The 9,112-nt window shown below is 41.1% G+C and overlaps 1 protein-coding gene across 1 annotated transcript in view; it reads left to right on the top strand.

The window, feature by feature from the left end:
- The window catches only part of LOC311047138 (leucine-rich repeat-containing protein 4C-like), a gene marked incomplete at its 3' end in the record, with an annotated part of 76,866 nt that overhangs the window by 45,050 nt on the left and 22,704 nt on the right, over positions 1-9,112 (top strand). The window contains exon 2 of the mRNA XM_084059758.1: positions 5,878-5,950. The remainder of the gene's footprint in view (positions 1-5,877; positions 5,951-9,112) is intronic.

Genomic DNA, 9,112 nt, shown 5'->3' with positions numbered 1-9,112 from the left:
CCTTATTAGTGAAAGCTTAAAAAATGTATTATTAATTAGGGCACATACATATGTTTCTTATATCAAAAGATGACTAGGATATTTCAAGTAGACTGTGAATTATGAAGGCAAATACAAAAAGTGTTACTTTTGTCCCTGTTCTCCCCTACTTATGATGATGTTGTGTTCATGCACAAGTACCTCAATTGTGCTAGGACCAACATACAAACTTTATTATCCTCTCTTACTATTGCTTCTATTCTTGAATTATTGTCTCCACCAGGCCGAAGTCATGGCGAGAGAGTATGTTTTGCACCCTGTCCGTCCGTCCATCCGTGTGTGTCCGTGTGTCATTCTGTAATTTTACAGCTAATCTACGGCACTGTTGGCTTGATCGCAGCAAAACTGTGCACACTAGAGATGCGCGGATGGGTTTTTTTGTCACCCGAATCCGCGTTAACAAATTCATTATCCATCCGTCATCCACCCGCGGTAATTATATCATCCTATTTATAGATCCGCACCAACCGCACCAAATAATTGTTATTTTCCTGATCTTAGTTTTCTTATAAACAATGTCACTCACCACTGTCGCGATGCAGTGACTGTATACAATCCACAACCATGGTAACAACAAGTGCACGTCTTCACTGAGTTACTTTCGCTTTCAACCACTTTGTTGCCATGTCGGCTTTTTATAAGCGACTTTTGGGCTTGTTTGGCACATAGACTGTAAAGGTTTGGCACTTGTTTTGGGCTTGTTTTCATAGACCTGGCTGCTTATTTCTCTCGCAACCTACCTGGCAACACCGGCTGGCTGCAAAGCAACATGTAGTGAGCGGCTATTTTGTGCCTGGTGTAAAATGACGTAATATTAAAATACTACAAACGCAGTTAACGCACACACGGTGAAATGTAGTGCTTTTCAAAAGCTATTATAGGCATATAGATTGATTTCATTAATGTAATTCCCGCATTATTTCACCTGCGGTTTATCCAATATTAATTAATAATTATATTTGATTGACCCAAATCCACCCAAACTGCGGTTAACTGCGGCAACCGCGGCTAAAACCGCGATCCGCGCATCTCTAGTGCACACACACTCCCTGGATGCCAATTCAGAACCTCTGCCCCAAATTTTTCACATGGGCCTGTCATAGCGCCACCGGGAGGCCGATTTGTGCAAAACTATTTTTTGGACAGTACTCAAATTTTGTCCAAACATTCCACGAATCGGTACACAGTGTCTCTATAGTCATGTGATCAACACAGATCTGTCCAATTTTCCATATTCCTTCCTGATTGGCTAAGGTTGGCTTCCAAAGGTTGCAGGATTGGTCCGTTTTGAACAAAATGCCTCAAATCATGAACGCAGCTTGCGATTTCCGTGAAATTTCACACGCACATTCCCACTAGGTCGAGAAAGAAATACCACTTGAACATTTTTAAATCAGCCTCATGGTGGCGCTATAACAGGCCGATTTGCGTGTTTAACTATAACTGCACCAATCTGCGTGAAACTTTGCATGCACACTCCCTAGAGGTAAAGGAAAAACATCTGCCCTGCATTTTTCACATTTGATAGCACCACCAGGGGGCCGACTTATGTAAAAAAAAAAAAGTGATATTAAGCCTTCAGATTTTATCCAAATTTCACGCAAATCGGTACACATGATCTCTATAGTCATGTGATCAAGATGGATCTGTTTGATTTTTCAATTCCATCCTGATTGGCTAACATTGACATCTAAAGTTTGCAGGAGTGGCCCGTTTTTAACAAAATGCCGCAAATCCTGAACGCAGCGTCCGATTGCGGTGAAACTTTGCAAGCATATTCGCACTACGTTGAGGAACAAATGCCACCCTTTTAACATTGCCCTATTATAGCGCCACCAGGAGGCCGAATTTTGCTAAACCTTTTTTTTACATACTGTAACTCCTACAAATTTGGTCCAAACATCACGCAAATCGGTACACATTATCTCTATAGTCAAGTGATCAAGACGGTTCTGTCCGATTTTTCATATTCCATCCTGATTGGCGACTTCCGAACATTGCTGGCCCACAATAACCTACCTGACCTGGCGGAGACCTTTTTTCTAGTACTGTTTTTATTATTTTTTTATTAGTTACACATTAACATACACAAGATACACTGTAATAATAAAACACATCTTGAATCTTGAGATGTGATGAGCTACAGTGTGGAAAGCTACAGTAAGAGAAGAGAAACTTGAAGTTACTCTATCACAGAAACAATTAATTTGATCCCCCCCAGACCTACAGTAGCTTGTACTTCACACCAGTTGTAAGCGCCTTAGTATCTGATTTCCGTACATGGCGTGGGCTGACCTCTCTCGCCCTCATAATATCGTTAATAAAGGAAGAGTACACTCATCTAAGAGGGAAGGAAATCACTCATTTTGTAATCTCTTTCTAATCTATAATCACACCCTTGAAAGGCCTAGCCACCAAGGAGGAACAAGTATGCAAGAATACCATCTGTCTCTGACACACCAGACTAATGTATGCGCGTATGAATATGTTTTCCCCATGTCCTAATTAGAGGGAACATATATCTTTCTACGTTCGGAGACATTGACACCGGATATGCTCTTGCAAATGTTGATGATGCAGTGTTTCGTCAGGCGGAGGCGGTGTGTGTGTGTGTGTGTGTGTGTGTGTGTGTGTGTGTGTGTGTGTGTGTGTGTGTGTGTGTGTGTGTGTGTGTGTGTGTGTATGTGTGTGTGTGTGTGTGTGTGTGTGTGTGTGTGTGTGTGTGTGTGTGTGTGTGTGCACGTGTGTGCGTGTGTGCGCGTGTGTGTGCGTGCGTGCGCGTGTGTGTGCGTGCGTGCGTGTGTGCGAGTGCCCGCAACAACGATGGCATTGTTGTTGATGATGATGACAACAATGATAACAATTACCGTGGTGAAGCCATATCAATCATCACCATCATGTACTTTGTGGGCATAATTAGTCAATCACAACTGTGAGGCATTGGATTCAGTCTTCAGTTCATCATTTCACATGCAAACGCACGTACACACTCACACACTCAAGCACTCACGCACTCATGCGTGCACTCGCGCACCCACGCACGCACACACGCACGCACGCATGCACGCACCCACGCACGCACCCACGCACGCACAGTGGATGGATGGATGGATAGATGGATAGATACGCCAGGATATGTTTACGCAGGATTTTACAGCCATTAGCTGGCGGCCGCCTGGATGTAATGCAAACGTAATGTGGGAAAGAGCTCACTGGGCCATGCAGCAGAAATGAGACGGATAGTAAAACCCAGACCAGGATTACACATAGTCCCTTCTCTTAAAACAAAGAAAGAGGTCACGACAGGCCCACACTATAATGTTCCAACGGATCAAACACCCACTTATTTGCACTCGCTGTCCCTGCACTGCTCTAATGGATGGGGAGTCCAAGAGCTTTATCTCCATGTGCTTTCGTCCCCATAATTTATTTAGCCGACACTCTGTTTTGTGTGTCGTACGCCTCTCTCTGTGTGTGTGTGTGTGTGTGTGTGTGTGTGTGTGTGTGTGTGTGTGTGTGTGTGTGTGTGCGTGTGCGTGTGCGTGCGTGCGTGCGTGTGTGTGTATTTGTGTGCAACAATTTTGTGGTTGTGCCTGTCCCTTTGTCCCTGGAGAATGAACTGCTTATAGGAGCTCACTTGAAGCTCCTGCACTTTGATAAAGCTTCCTTAAAAGCAAGAAATCAGCAAAGAAGCGCGGCAGAGGAGGACGTGGAAAGGATAAAGCTAGAAAAAGAACTACACACATGCCTGAAAGAATATTTAACCACTTAAAGGGATATTTCACTTTCAAAAAAACTTTTGGTAATTTTATCATCTACTCAGGCCTTTGTGATCCCCCCAGACAGTTTTTAAGTTGCTTGATTCATTATTTAGATATTTGATATTCATTTTATCAGACACGCCCCCTTCCTATACAAACCCATTGTAACTTCAAACTCCATTTTAACCATGTTAGATTCATCAAAAACACCCGTCCTTGGTTCTGGTGACTCATCCTGCCCTCCTAATGCGTGAGGGGGCCGTGTTTTTTCAATTACTTTTTTCATTTATTTTTAATATTTTTTTTGGAAAATGAAAAAAATAAAATACAATAAAAAATGTAAATAAAATAAATGAAAAAAGTAATCGGAAAAACACGGCCCCCTCACGCATTAGGAGGGCGGGGTGAGTCACCAGAACCAAGGACGGGTGTTTTTGATGAATCTAACATGGTGAAAATGGAGTTTGAAGTTACAATGGGTTTGTATAGGAAGGGGGCGTGTCTGATAAAATGAATATCAAATATCTAAATAATGAATCAAGCAACTTAAAAACTGTCTGGGGGGCTCACAAAGGCCTGAGTAGATGATAAAATGACCAAAAGTTTTTTTGAAGGTGAAATATCCCTTTAAGCCCTATATTGTAGTTCACCGCACGACGGATAGCGAAAATAGCATTTCTAACAGATCTTGTATACGTCTGATTTGAGTTTATGAAAATATTTGCCTATAATGATATGCCCACAATAGGGATGTCAAAGTGGTTAAGGAAGAGAATCATTCTGCCAGCAGGGATATCAATGATAGTCATACTTTTTAGCATTGTTTTTTCTAAACCAATGCTGGTCATGACTGAAAAGATTCCATACATATTATGGTTTGGAACCTTGATTGACCCCTTTATTTATGGTGTATTCACACCACAGAGACATACAGATGGCCCTAGACCCTATGGAGTCATTAGATTGAGCAAACCAATTGCATACTATAAAACAATATTCTTCAAAGAACAGAAAATATATTAAAAACAAAAATGTTTTCCACAATACGATTGACGGTATTTCATAAACATCCATGTCAAAGCCAGTATGCCATATTGTCAGGAGCATGAACACGTTCCAACAACTATTTACAGTAGCACTCAGTTCAATCCTGAGTGTTCATTTAAATAAATGGTAAATGGTGCATTTATATAGTGCCTTTATCCAAAGCGCATTACATTTACCCATTCACACGCATTCACACACAGACGGCAGAGGAAACCATATAAGGCACCAGCCTGTTCATGGGGAGCAGTAAGGGGTTCTGTAGACTCGCGAGCCAGACTGTTGCCTCCCACAAATTTTCAAATGCTTCTGTCATACAGTCTGGAGCACGGAAGCTCTGAAAATGATCAAGCGATAAAGCAAATGTGAAGCCTCCTCCTCACTTTCATTTCTTCTTTACAGTCGCTCAAAGGTATCCTAATATAAATCAAAATCATCGAAGCATATATAGCATGCTGCTTAACAGAAATGGAAATGAAAAAATTAAATGTAAAGATATTTTTTAATATATTTTCGTGAATGGAATTGAAAAAACAGATCGTAGCTTCCTGCCTCGGATTTCCGGAGGTGTAGTACTCTATATAGTATTCTGAGATTGTGAATAGTTGTCTGACTACGCGAGACTAGGGGTTCAGTGTCTTGCTCAAGGTCACTTTGACATAATCTCAGGGAGAGCCGGGGATTGAAGTCGAACCGAGAACCTTCCGTTTCCCAAGCGGCCACTCTACATCCGGAGCCCCTTCATTTTATTCTGCAAGTGTGAAAATGGAGCCTCCCAGGAAAATGTTTAAACTTCCAGAACATTTACATTTTAATGTCTTGCTCTGGCAGTGCTACAGTGAACTCACCACACTCCAAAATGTCTGTGGCCTCCAGTGATGCCAGAGTAGTGGACATTGCCAAACGAGGGGCTTGTGAAATTGAGATGGCATTCGTGCAAGGTCAATTTTTACGTTCTTCTGGGTTAAATTAAAACAAAAAAAGATGTTATCATATATTCATACAGTCTATTTCCCCACTCTTTCCTCATCAGGGGAAGGCTTTACCTGGAAGCAAGTGAATGCGAGGATGACCAGACCCCGTGGGAACTGTGAATGAGTTGGCAGGTAAGACATGTGGAAGAAGGGCTGAACACCAATCCAGGAAGAGTGGGAGTGTACAAATGTAACCGAATGGACTGTTACGGGCCCATATGGTTACATCTGTACTCATCTGTTAACATTCAGGATTTTACAGTGGCTCCTGCACAGCATTTGTTGAGTTTCATGTTTGTCCACGTGACCAAATTATTATTTCAAAACCAACTTGAATTCAGAAACGGCGACTTCACCCACAAACGTTCAATTAGAATTTTGAGAGTAGTAGCAGCGAGAGTACTACCTCTTCCACGGTAAGCATAAGGCAGAACACAAAGTTGCACATTTAAGCCAAAATACAGTACGGGAAACTGAGGATGATGTGTGGTCGACAGTTAGAACTTTTAAATGTCCACGCGAAGTACCCACATCTGTCTTCCACAAAAGATACAACTTTTATTCTCGAACACGTTTTATCTCAGAAAGTAAAATGTTCTGTCACATACAAAGACTTCCAATCGCACCACTGCTGAGGAAAGTTGAAAAAGGAAAGATAATGATAATTTCAGGCTTGAAATTGTACTTGTACTGTACTTACCTTGCTATTATGATTATGTCAGCCTTCATAGTACTGCAATTCCCTTAAAGAGACACCATTATGATTTTCTAAATTATCTCTATATATTTGTCACAAGGCTAATGTTCCATTAGCAGCCATAAAACTGAGCAGTTTTCTGTATGTCTGAAACCTTGCCTCTGAAGTGGTGCTGAAAAGCTAACTTGGACTTTAGCCTCTACCCTCGGTGGCTGTAAGACTGTCATTGTTCACTGTGCTTAGGGCAAAATAGCTGTCTTGACTCCAGGGAAATGTAAATCAGGTTCATTCAATGGCGGCCATAGACCATATGGCATGGCAGGCCGATGCTTGCCAGCAAAATGCTTCATGGGATTTGTACAGACGCAGAGAAAGGCCAAAACAGACACAAAGGGTAATTTTCTGTCAATAGACCCGTTATCAGTACACATCCCACTGACATCACGCAGGCATGCACACACAGGCAGGTTGTAAAAGCACCCGGCCACTCCTAAGGCGCAATGGTAAAGAAGTCGGCCTAGTGACTCAGTCAGGCACGCCTCACGAACCTCATAAACAGAACGTTGAGTGGAACGACACAAGCCTCAATCAGTCTCAATGTTTGTATACAAATATTTGGTCTGTATGCTATATTTACAGTAAGTTATTAATATGAAGAACAGACAGATAGCATGGTCTGATTGTCTTGGTTGGACTTCTTTGCAATGCATGCTATTTATGTATTTAAACAGCCTGGGGGTATAAATATGACAGAACATTTAGATTGTACTGACAACTCGCTGAGTAGACCCCTTTCACAGCAACAATTTTGACATGGCAGGGTATGGAAGGATAGACACAGTTGAGGCCAATGACATCATTTATCGGAGTTTCTGTGTGCCAGCATGAAGCTGTGACATGTTGAAATGCGTGCTGTGAAAAAGTCTATTGAGATAAATGTGTAGAATATATGATTCACTAAAGCAATAAACCACAAGAGGCTGTGGTTTACCATGTTTAAAACAGCTAAGGGGTGTTGTTAGGCCCGACACAGAGCGGATTAAGACATACCCCAATTAAAACAGTTTTTAATAACAATTTCACTACAAGAAGATTTTATACGAGAACGTAGTCCCTGTGACTTCTTCCACAAATAATGAAGTTGCTGTGCAAATGCAGGGAAGGTACTGAGCATAATGAGCGAGTGGTACGCAATATACGGTATCTGCCTTGTTTTAAAGTGATTAGTAAATACTTGCACATACAATATGCCATAGGAAAAACAAAACTGCAAACGGTAATATATGCATGGAATGTTACGGTGAATATAAACAGTATAATTGGAGTGTAATTAGGCTAAATTTCAGCCCATTTTATAATAACATACAATCATTCATTAATTGTATCAGACACGCCCCCTTCCTATACAAAACCATTATAACTCAATTTTAACTCAGTTAGATTCATCAAAAACACCCATCCTTGGTTCTGGTGACTCACCCTGCCCCCCTAATATGTGAGGGGGCCATGTTTTTTCGATAACTTTTTTCTTTTATTTTTAATATTTTTTTGGGGGAAAAAAGAAAATTAATGCAATAAAAAAAATGTATTAAATGAATGAAAAAAGTAATCAAAAAAACATGGCCCCTCGCGTATTAGGAGGGTAGGGTGAGTCACCAGAACCAAGGACGGGTGTTTTTGATTAATCTAACATGTTAAAAATGGAGTTTGAAGTTATAATGGGTTTGTATAGGAAGGGGGCGTGTCTGATAAAATTAATATCAAATATCTAAATACTGAATCAAGCAACTTAAAAACGGTCTGGGGGGCTCGCAAAAGCCTGAGTAGACAATAAAATGACCCAAAGTTTTTTTTTAAGTGAAATATCCCGTTAACATTTCAACACTGTATTATGTGCTATAGAAAATAATGCAGCACATTTAGCCACACTTAACCCTGCCGTCCGTTTCTCTGGCACAGCTTTGGTTCCCTAATCGGAATGACATTGAGTTTGTGTTATAGATTTATTTCTTTGTCTGCGATATGGTCTTTTCCTCCAGCTATGAATTTGATGAATCACAGACATTAAACTGAAAATATTCAGCATCCCAGGTCCCTTCTGTGATTTTTGGCTGCACCAGTGGACCAGTCTATGACTGACTGACTGACTGACTGACTGACTGACTGACTGACTGACTGACTGACTGACTGACTGACTGACTGACTGAGTCAATCACTGAGTGATGAAGTTATAGCAAAGATGCTCAGTATACAGAAGATGCATCATTCCAAGCCTCATCATTCATGCATCATTCCAAGGCATGAAAAGGTATTCACTTCCCGTCTACTTAGTGGGCTTGGTCACCCTATGACTACAGTTTGCTGTCAGATCTCGTGAATGTCCTGTGATCAGTGTTGCCAGATTTCACTAGAGTGTTGCTGACAGAGAGACATGTCTCTAACAAAGTATATTTTCTCCAGATGTGTCTGTTTGAAAAATGCCATTTTTGTGTCAGAACGTTTTGAAGATATGTGGCTTGTGAAGATGTACAATATGTCATACGCTGCTGTAATTGCATATTCATTGTAAATGTCAAGGATAGATCAAGCAAAAAAAA

This window comes from Gymnoscopelus microlampas (genome assembly GCF_963454915.1).
Source record: "Gymnoscopelus microlampas genome assembly, chromosome: 6".
Taxonomy (NCBI): Eukaryota; Metazoa; Chordata; class Actinopteri; order Myctophiformes; family Myctophidae; genus Gymnoscopelus; species Gymnoscopelus microlampas.
This window is presented reverse-complemented; position numbering and strand designations above follow the sequence as displayed.